Source organism: Rana temporaria, chromosome 1 (assembly GCF_905171775.1).
Source record: "Rana temporaria chromosome 1, aRanTem1.1, whole genome shotgun sequence".
Taxonomy (NCBI): Eukaryota; Metazoa; Chordata; class Amphibia; order Anura; family Ranidae; genus Rana; species Rana temporaria.
The window spans coordinates 33,454,372-33,466,844 of NC_053489.1; the positions used below are offsets into that span (position 1 = coordinate 33,454,372).

Here is a 12,473-nt window from a genome sequence, read left to right on the forward strand (position 1 = left end):
ACATGGTCCAGCCACAATCGCCGCACTGCACAGCCCCGTGGGCAGGTGAGAGCAGCTATTCTGGGTAGCCGTCATATGACGTCCACCCAGAAACAGAGCTGCACCATTCCTCTGTCATTTGACTGTGGGCGGGCAGCAAGTGGTTAAATACCACAAAAAGAAAGATCAATTTGTGTGAAAAAAAAATAACAATTTTTATCATTTGGGTACAGTGTTGTATGACTGTACAACTGTCATTCAAAGTGTGACAGCGCTGAAAGCTGAAAATTGGCCTGTGCAGGAAGGGGGTAATAGTGGCCAGTAGGCAAGTGGTAAAAAAAAGAACAAAAAACAGTACAGTGGAACCTCAGATTACGAGCATAAACCATTCCAGGAGAATGCTCGTAATCCAAAGTACTCGCATATCAAAGCAAGTTTCCCCATTGAAGTCAATGAAAACGAAAATAAATTTGTTCCACATTGACTTCAATAGCACGCAATACCGCATGTGACCAGAGGTGGGGGGTGCTAGAGAGCCTCGGAAATGGCCAGAAAGGACCGAGAACAGCTCGGCTGACCTCGGCAAACCTCGGAAAGGCTCAGGAACTGAGTATTTCTGTGTCTTTCCGAGTCTTTCCAAGGATTTCCGAATGGCGCAGATCGACTCTGCTCGCCTCCGGCGCCCCCCACCTCAGGCCAAAGCGGTACTGCACACCGCTTTGGCCTGAATCCTGCTCGTTTTGCGAGACAACAGACTGAGTTAGGGTTTTTTTTAATACAGTGCTCGTATTGCGAAACGCTCGTTAACCGTGATACTTGCAATCGGAGGTTCCACTGTATATTAAAAGCTGGTAAAATACACAGGGCCAAATTCTCAAAAGAGATACGCGGACTTAACTAAAGTTTTCTAAATTTACACGGCGGGTATCTTTGCGCCCGATCTTCAAAACGAGTTAAGCCTAGATTTCCGGATTTTCCGTCCTACCTAAAATAGTTACACCTGCGCATACCCGGGCGCAAATTACGCTAGTCTCGCCGCTGTTTCTGATAGGCAAAGATGCAAATGAGGGAGTTAGGACGATCCACAAAATTAAGTGTGTGCGGCGTATTTTCCGCCCTGTGCGCACCTGTTAGTTTCCCTGTCTAAATTTCCACATTATAAAAGCAGCCCTAATTTTACACATGCCGTGGAAGGGTTTGCTGAAGGTAGTGACTAGAGCTATACTTGTGAAGGATCTGTCTTGAAAAATGCCTGGGACATCAATGATTCTGACGGCACTTGCCACCTTACAGGCACAAAGGAGGAGGAGGGCACAGAGGAGAAGGATGAGGGCACAGGAGAGAGTTTATCGGCCACGGCGTGATCTGTTTCAAATACCAGATTATGAAGTGTATGGCAACTTCAGGTTTGATAGGGAAGCCATCCTGGAGCTCACCCAACTACTTATGGAGGATCTTATCACCCCAACCGGACGCTCCCATGCCCTGCCACCTCTCCATAAAGTTATGGCAACCCTCCATTTATTATCTACAGGCTCATTCCAGCGTGCATCTGGAGGTCTGGCTGGGATGGTGCAGTCGACAATGAGCCGATGTGTCCATCAGGTGGTCCCTGCCATACTGCGGCGCATGACCAACCAATTTGTCAAGCCCACCCAGGAGGAGCAGCGTCTGCAAGCCATGACTGACTTTTACAGCATTGCTGGCTTCCCAAGGACCATCGGGGCGATAGATTGCACGCATGTGGCACTACAGCCCCCCCATGAAACTGAACACCTGTACAGAAACAGAAAAGGGTGGCATTCCATCAACGTCCAGATGATTGTAGATGCCCATGGCCTCATCTGGCACGTTTGTGCCAAGTTTCCAGGGTCGTGCCACGACAGTTTTATTCTACGGCAGACCAAGATCTACCAAGACTTGGAGATGAACGTTTATGGAGACAGCTGGCTGATTGGTGAGTGACATTGGTGTCAGGTGTGCCCCCCCCATGATGCAGACATCACAAGGGGCACATGCATGACTAATATCCTCCTGTCTTTTCCCTTACAGGTGACTCTGGATATGCGTTGGGACCCCATCTCATGACCCCTTTTAGGAACCCCCAAACACCCGGAGAACGCAAATTCAACGAGGTGCACATCCACACCCGGTCAATAGTAAAGCGGACATTTGGCCTTCTTAAGTCCAGATTCAGATGCCTTGACAAGACTGGGGGTACACTCTTGTATTCCCCAGACTTTGTCTGTCAAATTATTAGGGCATGTTGCATCCTCCATAATTTTGCTCTGAGAAGGGGCCTGCATGTTGAGATATGTCCTGACCTAACCCCCCACCCAGGCAATCCCCCCCCCCAAACACCTCTACCCGGTCTGCTGAGGGCCAGGCAATAAGGAGACAACTGGCTGAAGGCATCTTTGCCCAGTAAATGGACCTTAATTATCTTTTTTTTTTTGGTTTGACAACAAAAACTCACAGAGATTATGTGACCTTTAAACATTTACTTTGCATATAAAATGCACATTACTTATATGACAATGAGTGTCTTTTTTTACACAAAACGCACATTAATTATCTCACAATGAGAATGCATGAATGCACGCCACTGTGGTCCCTAGCACAGACACATCACATGCACATCGAATTGGATTAGATCCAAGTACCCCCCCCCTTTGGTACTTGGGAGCAGTAACGCCCCGCCACGGCTCCAATTATGTCACTGTGCATTCATACACCATTCAGGAACCTGGGATGACTTCTCCCTGGTCCTGGGGATCCCTACTCCACCAAAACTGAGGGTGACACCCTTATGTTATCAGGAATGCCACCCCCCCACATTCACACATCATTCACACACATAAACCAAATCATAAGTACAGTATAAGAAAAAAAAAAAAAAAAAAAAGTACCCCTGCAACTTACTGATGTTGCCGAGTGCTCCTTCTGGGCTGACCACGGCCACGGGCACGGCCACGGCTAACTGGGGGATCTTCACGGGGGGGGTCTGTGCAGGGGAGGGATTATCTTCACGGGGGGGGTCTGTGCAGGGGAAGAAGGAACCTCCCCTGGTGTCTGTCCTCCTGCTGGCCTGCCCTCCAAGGCCACGGCTATTCTTGTCAGACAGGCAGTGATGTCAGCCGTATTAGCCTGGCCAGCCCGGGTATTGGCCTGCACAGCCCGGGTATTGGCCTGCACAGCCTGGGTCAGGGCAGTCACCTCCTGGGCCACGCCTGTTGTGGCGTTCCTCAGGTCCCACAAACAGGTGATGACCCCCACTGAGTTGGTGGCCACGTCACCCAGTGAATCCCTCATTAAACCCAGGCTGTGCTCCACCTTGGTCATTATTTTTTTAATTTCACCCAGACTGCGGGTCTGCCGGGCATTGTCCCTCAGCAGACTGACCGGCAGACGCTCAAACCCCCCCCTGGTTTCCGGGGTCGGCCTCCTACTTGCCCCTGAGGCTTGTGGCCTTGGAGGAGGGGTTGGAGTGACCCATGGGGGCTGCTGCATGTTGGAGGAGGGTTGGGAGGGGCCACCCCTGATGGTGGCCTGACTGATGGGAGCCTCTGGGGTACCCTCAGGGGATGACTCAAAGGTCCTATCTTGGCCCATCAGGATTTGCTGGCCAATAACGATATTCTCATCTTCCTCCCCCTCATCCTCCTCCCACTCAACATCCAAATTAGGGGAGTTGTGGGCACTCCCCTCCCATGGCGAATCCTGCCCTTCTTGGGACTCAGCATCAGCCTGTCTTGGGGGTGGTGCAGCAGCCTGCCCTGATGGGCCAGCAACCTCCTGCCCTGATAGGGCTGCCACCTCCTGCCCTGATGGGGCTGCCACCTCCTGGGCTGATGACCCAGCAACCTCCTGGGCTGATGGGGCTGCCACCTCCTGGGCTGATGACCCAGCAACCTCCTGGGCTGATGGGGCTGCCACCTCCTGGCCATCTGGGGAGGACACAAAACAATCACAGGTTGGTGGATCCACACACTTGGCACCTCTTCCCTTCCCCCACCCACACATGCTAATCACCAGATAGAAAAAAAAACAACTTACCTGTCCTCACAGGAGCATCAGAGTCAAAGCCAGGCAGGCCCACCACCTGCATATTTTATGATGCCCTGAGCAAGAATATGCTTCTCTGCCACTGAAAAATTTAGCTTCCTGCGCTTGGTGGCCATGACAGACACCACCCAGCAACAGGAAACTCACCCAAAAAACAATCAACAATACACACACAACAAAGAAAAATAAACACAGCAAAAAAAAAAAAAAAAAAACAGACAGCTACTATAAATTCAAAAACAAACAGGCAAAAAATCAAAACAAAAAACAATCACACACCAAAAAACAAACACTTATCAAAAACAAACAGGCAAAAAATCAAAACAAATAACAAATTATCAAAAACAAACACCAACTATACACTACAACTCCTCAACAACTTTTCTCACAAACAAATCTTACCAACAAACACTGACAAACGTTCAAAGCAGAAGCAACTTACTTTAGGAAGGGAACACAGGGAAGTGTGTTTGACTGGGGCTATTTAGACACAGGGCGATCCTCAAACTAAGTACGCTTGGCCTTTTACCTATCTCACTGATTGCGATGAGCAAAGTTCTGCACATGCGCAGTGAGCAGCAGATTCGTGCGCGCATGCGCAGTACGGCCGGCCCTTCATTTGCATGGGGTCACGGCTCATTACAATGAAGCACGCCCACTTCCTTCCCACTTGCCATAACCCCGCCTTACGCCTCGGAATTTAGGTAACGGATGGCGCAATTTTGTGCGCAAATGCGCTGTGGATACGGCACTTACGACACCAACTTAGGGCGCCGTAACTTAAATGACATAAGTTAGGTAATACTAAATTTGCACAGCTTTTTGAGAATTTGGCCCACAGTGCTTTAAGAAACTAAATGTCATGCACTGAGGGATTACATCTACTCCAAAAAGTAAAAGTCATCTGCTAATTACTTACCAGCCAACGAAGTCCAGTGCTGTCCTGAAACCCAAAGTCTTCTCCACTGGTATTCGTCCCGCACCACCATCTTGGATTCATGAGCTGATTGTGACTTCCTGATCATTTACAGTTTTCCCCTTAATGTGCATCTGCTGATTGGGGGAGATTGTCCTGAAGCCTTCTGGGATATACGGGCATGTTCCTCATCTTAGGAAGCTTTAGGACAGTCTCCTCCAGTTGGGACAGGGCAAATCGAGGGCAACATTATCCATGTTATTTATTTATTTTTTTAAAGCCCATGGCACGTGAAACACACTCAAAATCTTCACCCAGTGCCAAAAAAATGTGCACACACAAAGAGTGAAACACAAAAACGTGCAACGGGTGTACACAAGCCCTCTAAAATCAGAGGGCCTTAATTGCGGTGATCCCCAGGGGCGTTAGGCTCCAGGTGGGGACTGGGGTAATCTACACTTCGTCCATCTGGCTGAAACCAGACGGACCCCTTTCTATGGAGGGTCTGTCAAAAGAGACCCGCCTAAGTACTAGGTGGGGCTCCCCCAAATGGAGACCCCATGAGAGAGGCCAGAAGGCCATGTCCACCCCCTCCTAAGACTTTCAGGGAAGTCCCGAGAACCTACACCCTACCAGTCACATGTGCAAAAACCGTACAGTATACATGTAAAAATACAAAAAGTGACAAACAAAGGGATTAGAAGAAAGTGGGGGAGAAGGAAGTGGAGAGGAGAGCGAAAAGTGATCATTGCGTAAAACAATGACCAGGCCCTCCGACCAGGAATCAAAAATTCCCCCGATCAAAGCCAAAAAGCCCTAACCAGGAGGCAGGTGGAAAAAAAGTGTGATATGGTGCAGTGACTGTGGTGACTTTACGGCACCCCTGGACTGCCACTCCAGGGGCACATACACCATGGGCTTTGTTTCAAGCCCTCAGCCGGACTAGTGCGGCCCTCCATCCCTGCTAGACAGTGAGCCCTTCCAGGTTTTCTCTGGGAGAAGGCTGAACTGTGTTTGCCAGACACAGACTCCTCCGATACTAACCCTTCCAGGCCCCCATCATGGACCAGTGGATTTGCATGGCAACACCCTGATCTCGTGGTCAGGGTGACAGCTCCTCCACCGGACACTGACAGGGACAGCGACCATACCAATCCTAGCCGGAAGGCCGGGATGACCCGGCCATTCAGACAGACCCCTCCCCACCAGGAGCACTCTTCAGGCCTGCTTAGACTCGACCAATCATCAGCCTGTATGACCAAAGAGCGCCGACGTGGCCCCTACCGAAACAGACCGCCCAAGTACAATTACGTCAGAGGATTTGCATAGCCCTCCCCTTTGGGAGGAGCACAGCGCCTCCTCTGGCAACTGATGAGAACAGATACTACACTTGATCTTAGCCAAAAGGCTGAGAAGCAAACTTCATCCTTGCCTATGTGAGAAATGAAGACGTTGGAGCTAGTTTCTGCAGAAAAAATGGTACTTGCTACCTACAAAAAGGTAAAAAAAAATTGTAAAATGGAGGTGGGAAGGTTAGGATGATGAATTATCCTAAATGTAAGTGAAGGATATTATCTGCAAAGAGTTTGAATGTTCTCCCTATGTTTGTACTGGTTTTCGCCAAAACCCCAAAAATCTACTAGTAGATTAATTGCTTTCCACCCAGAATGGCCCCACTGTCTTTGTGACTGTGGAAGGAACGTTGGATTATAAGTTCCTTGGGGAGCAGGGAATGATGGGATTGGCTTAATGTATTCTGCATAGTTCCGTAGATCAAGCATCAGTGCTACATAAATAAATCTGTGAAGAACTCTTAGTCATTGATTAAACCTTTGTGATGAGAGAAGAGGAAACATCTGCAGTCTTCTAGATGACATTCATTGGGAAATGCCCCAGGAGTGATCAGGCATAGGGATGAGTCACACCATACGTTCATGTACAATGTATACCATCGACTGAAGGCTCAGTAATATTCTATATGTCAGCGAGCAGGTCACAAATGTCTTCAATTGCTTAGTCAGTTAAAGCAGACCTCCCATTTAAAAAAAAAAAGCTTTGATTATTATTATTATTATTATAATACAGGATTAACCACTTGCCGACCGCCGCATATACTGTACATATACGTCGGCAGAATGGCACGGCTGTGCAAAGCAACGTATCTACCTGTATGTTGCTTTGAATCTGGCACTATGCGGGCGCGAGCGCGCCCCTGCCGCACGCTCCGTGGGTCCCTCAGACTCGATGACCCCACCCCCTTATGACGTCTGGCTTGGATCGTCAAATACATCCTAATCTTTATTGAAGAATGATCACATCACAGAAGACATATAGGTAGATTCAGAGAGAATGCCGCAAATTTGCGGCGGCGTAGCTTTAGGCTACGCCGCCGTAAGTTAGCGAGGAAAGTACTTGATTCTCAAAGTACTTGCCTGCTAAGTTACGGCGGTGTAGCCTAAAGCGGGCGGCCGTAAGGGCGCCTAATTCAAATTTGTCTAAGGGGGCGTGTTTAATGGTAATGAGGCTTGACCCTACATGATTGACGTCTCTTTATAACTGCGCATGCGCCGGGCGCCTACATTTCCCAGTGTGCATTGTGGCTAAGTACGCCGCACGGGCCTATTGATTTTGACGTGGACGTAAACTACGTAAATCCCTATTCACAGATGACTTACGCAAACGACGTAAAAATTTCGAATTTCGACGTGGGAACGGCGGCCATACTTAACATTACTATTCCATCTATTTGATGGAATAACTTTAGGCGGCCTATCTCTTACGTAAACGGCGTAAATGTACTGCGGCGGCCGGGCGTACGTTCGTGAATCGGTGTATCTACTGATTTACATATTCTACGCCGACCGCAATGGAAGCGCCACCTAGCGGCCAGCCTCAATATTGCAACCTAAGATAGGACGGCGCAAGCCGTCGTATCTTAGATATGTTTAAGCGTATCTCTGATTGAGAATACACTTAAACATAGGTCGGCGCAGATTCTGAGTTAGGTCGGCTTATCTGTAGATAAGCCGGCATAACTCTTTCTGAATCTAGCTAATAGTGTAATGTTTCGGAGCCACGTAGGAAAGTGTGTATAGCCCTGGGGTTCTACTCTAGTTATTGTTGTTGAATGGTTCATTGCTTTCTTGTATATGAGTTTGGCTCCCCCTAGTGTCTGCTGAACTCTGTTGGGACTTTCTTTGCTCCTTGAGAAGTGAACATAGCAATGCATTATGGGACATGTAGTCTGGGTGAGGAGGTGACTCTGTTGGCTGGATCAGCTCTGGACTACAGGACACACAATGCAAATCGTGCAGAACAGTCTGCTGGGAGGAGAGATAAAAGGACAGGCGCAGCCTGTTTTCAGCCTCTCTAGACTCCATTCAACACCTGCCAGCAGGAGGATTGTGTGACGGGTAGTGAGAGATTGCGGCCTATACAGCGGAGAGCCGGATCGCCCACCTCAGGGGGATCTTGGAGGACAGCACAGCTATTCCAGCAAGCGGACCACCTGCGCTTCAGAGCACCTGGGATCACCTGCTCTCCAGCCCACCGGGAGTCTCGAGCATCGAGTTGGCGCCATTCTCACCGAACGGAGGCAACAGAAGGTGATTTTAGCCGGAACCCTACATCTATTGGGATCCCCATTGACAATGTCTGCTGTGACGAAACGCATACGGGTGCAGCATTCTGACGTCACCACGCTGTAACAGGGAGGACGGGATCTGTACTTGCCGGCCGACAAACAACTTTTTTTTGCTGTTTTTATACGATTAAATGTAAGTATATTACTTGTCTTTTATATAAACCTTATCTACGGTATTACACGATGGTCTGTGTTATTCCTTTCCCTTACTGAGCCACTGCATCGATCGTATAGATTTTTGTGAGTAGAAGGAATCCATCATCTATTCAGGTGCAGTTTCAATCCTTGCGAACAGGTTAAAGGCCGTGGCTGGGTCACAGCCGGCTGCTCTGTACCCTTGCCTTTTGGTAAGCTTACATCCATCTACAGTGGTGGGCACATTTCAGTATTTGTGTGGCACCGGGTGCTATTTTAGGATTGGGACCTGTAACGGTCAGGGGTTAACGCCGTTTACAATATTCCATTCCACCAACCCACGACAGCTTATCCTATACTCCACAATCCAGCAGACACAACCCATTGGATTTCCCCCCAGAATAACGAGACACAAGCTCTGTTCTCTGGTTCCAAACGAATGAACTCTTTAATGGTAAACTCTCAGGTTTTTATACAGTTAGAAGCCAAATATGGACAATGACTCAACTCCACCCACAATGGGTGCTCAATACACATTCCGTTAGATAATGACATTCAGATGAGCTAATTACTAATCATTTCCCAGACGTTCTGACTCTGCAATAAGTTATTCTCACCTGCTACATAAAACGCATTCCTTTAGTAAACATAATTGACATGCTAATCCACTACACCTGAAAGGTCAGACATCTGACCTTTCAGACTGCCAACACATATCTATCATCAATCGAACTTTCATACAATACAGTGTCATTAGCATACACAATGAAAGGTTCTTGAGAGGCAGACTTAATTAGCACAATAGACAATAGAATGCAAACACAGCAAGCTTTTATCACTACAGCCAGGTAGACTTAATTAGCACCTCAACAGTCTGTGTCCCCACATGAATGAGTCACTCTGCTATTGACCTGTTGGGGTCAGAATTAACCACCTGTAATATTTCAAGATATTCTGCAATACATGAATTATCGTTACTGTCCCATCTCATGTAATCTGCGATATAATTTCTCAGTCATCCTATGCCCCTATTGGACATAGGATGACCCTAGACCCAAATGTCATTAGTGAAGCTGGCACAGGAGTACCCCACATCATTCAAAAGTCTCTGGGTATCACGGGCCATTCCGTTACAGGACCCTTTCCAGCTAAACTATCTGCATTGAATTTCCAGAGACTTTCTTGTGGACTTATGCTGTTATTTTTTATTTTTTATTTTTGTTTCTTATACAGTTTTGTTCAAAATTATTCAACCCCCCAATGCTGTAAAGGGTTTTAGGGAATTTAGTGTACATTTGTAATTGTATTCAGAATGAAATCCTACAAGGACTTCTTAAAGAACCATATGCAACTAAAATGACATCAATTGGTTTTGTAATACAGTAGTAAATGTTTATTTTGTGAATTCTTCATTTACACAATTATTCAACCCCTTAAAGACTACCACTCTGAAGAACAGAGGTTCATTGAAGTGTTTTCAATCAGGTATTGAAAACACCTGTGGATGTCAGGGAGCAGCAATAAAGTCTAATAAGCACCAATTAGGCAGCTTTAAAATGACTGTGATACTCGGCTCCTTCTAGACATTTACTGGTGTGGTTACAAACATGGTGAAGTCAAGAGAATGGTCCAGGAAGACAAGAGAAGAGGTGATTACTCTTCACAGGAAGGGCAATGGCTATAAGAAGATTGCAAAGATGTTAAACATACCAAGAGACACCATAGGAAGCATCATTCGCAAATTCAAGGCAAAGGGCACTGTTGAAACGCTACCTGGTCGTGGCAGAAAGAAGATGCTGAATTCGACTGCTGTGCGCTACCTGAAGCGTAGAGTGGAGAAAAGTCCCTGTGTGACTGCTGAGGAACTGAGAAAAGATTTGTCAGATGTGGGTACTGAAGTTTCTGCTCAGACAATACGGCGCACACTGCGTAATGAAGGCCTCCATGCCAGAACTCCCAGGCGCAGCCCCTTGCTGTCTCCAAAGAATAAGAAGAGTCGACTGCAGTATGCAAAAATCATGTGGAAAAACCACAGAAGTTTTGGGATTGTGTTCTGTGGACTGATGAAACAAAATTAGAACTGTTTGGGCCCATGGATCAACGCTATGTTTGGAGGAGGAAGAACAAGGCCTATGATGAAAAGAACACCTTGCCTACTGTGAAGCATGGCGGGGGGTCAATCATGCTTTGGGGCTGTTTTTCTTCTGCAGGTACAGGGAAGCTTCAGCGTGTGCAAGGTACCATGAATTCTCTTCAGTACCAGGAGATATTGGATGACAATGTGATGCAGTCCGTCACAAACCTGAGGCTTGGGAGACGTTGGACCTTTCAACAGGACAATGATCCCAAGCATACCTCCAAGTCCACTAGAGCATGGTTGCAGATTAAAGGCTGGAACATTTTGTGGCTATCGCAGTCACCAGACTTAAATTCCGATTGAGAACCTCTGGTGGGACTTAAAGAAAGCAGTTGCAGTGCGCAAGCCTAAGAATGTGACTGAACTGGAGACTTTTGCCCATAACGGATGGGCGAAGATACCCGTAGATCGCTGCAAGACACTTGTGTCAAGCTATGCTTCACGTTTAAAAGCTGTTATAACTGTAAAAGGATGTTGTACTAAGTACTAAGATTGAATGTCACTTGGGGGTTGAATAAAACTGATAATGATGTGAGCACAGAAAAGACATTTGTGGTTATTTCATTATAAATGTTATGTTATATTTGTCTGGCCTACATGTGCCTCTTTGATTTAATTGTAAGCAGGATGACTGAATGATCAAAATCAATGTCAAACTGGCCAAAAAAATCTATTTCAGTGGGGGTTGAATAATTTTGAATACAACTGTATGTCTTAATATTTTTTAATGGTTGGGGCATAAATACCTTTGGCATCACAGCCATCTTATTTAGCGATAATTCAATTACCACTTTTTTTATTCCAGATGGATTTAGTTGGTATTATTTAATATTGACCTCACATAGGACTTTTTTTGGTGTTCGTTCACTTTGCATTGTTTTTGGCATACCAGAACCTGAATGATAATCTCCCAGGAGACCAATTTTCATTCATTCTTATTGATGCTTTTTCAGGCTACTGGGTGACACATGGTTTCTTTCTAGTTCCTTGTGTTTATTGGCGCAGCTCCCCCCCTTTTTTTCAGTTATCTATTTGTGTGTTATTCCACCAGTGCTGCTGCCTTTGTTTTTTATTTTATTTTTTTCATCTAAGCGCAGATTTTTGTGGTTTATCTATTGGGATCTATTGTGGTGAGAGAGCCCCTGCCCATACAGCTAGAGATTACAGTATTGCTGAGTGAGTTACTTTCTACAGACTGCTGGTGACACTTGTAGTTCCACGGATATGAATCTACTCTTTCACAGGCATCATACAGCTAGAGCTGTGCCTTGATTTTATTTTCCTGTGCTGTAAGGTCAGTACTGCATTGCACTCACATTTAAAGAGGAACCTACAAGTGGTGATATTTCTTCAGTCTAAGCGTTCATCAGTTGCACCTTTTGTTCTTCAGTCCTTTTTGTCTTTTACGCACCTGGATTACCAAGTACAAAATTACACTGCAATATAAACTTCAGGCTAGCTGAAGACATCCGGAATTTAAAGAACATTCACCACCTTCTTCTTTTATTGTGCTTTACTGCTCTACATTTTTTTTTTAATTGTTTATTTATTCAGAACAGGAGACTGGTCCACATGAACCACAGCAAACTGCTCTACAT

At 46.5% G+C, this 12,473-nt stretch overlaps 1 pseudogene; it reads right to left on the reverse strand.

Moving 5' to 3' along the window:
• Positions 1–6,274: 6,274 nt before the first annotated feature.
• LOC120925142 lies at positions 6,275–6,380 on the reverse strand (annotated as a pseudogene).
• Between the last annotated feature and the right edge of the window lie 6,093 nt (positions 6,381–12,473).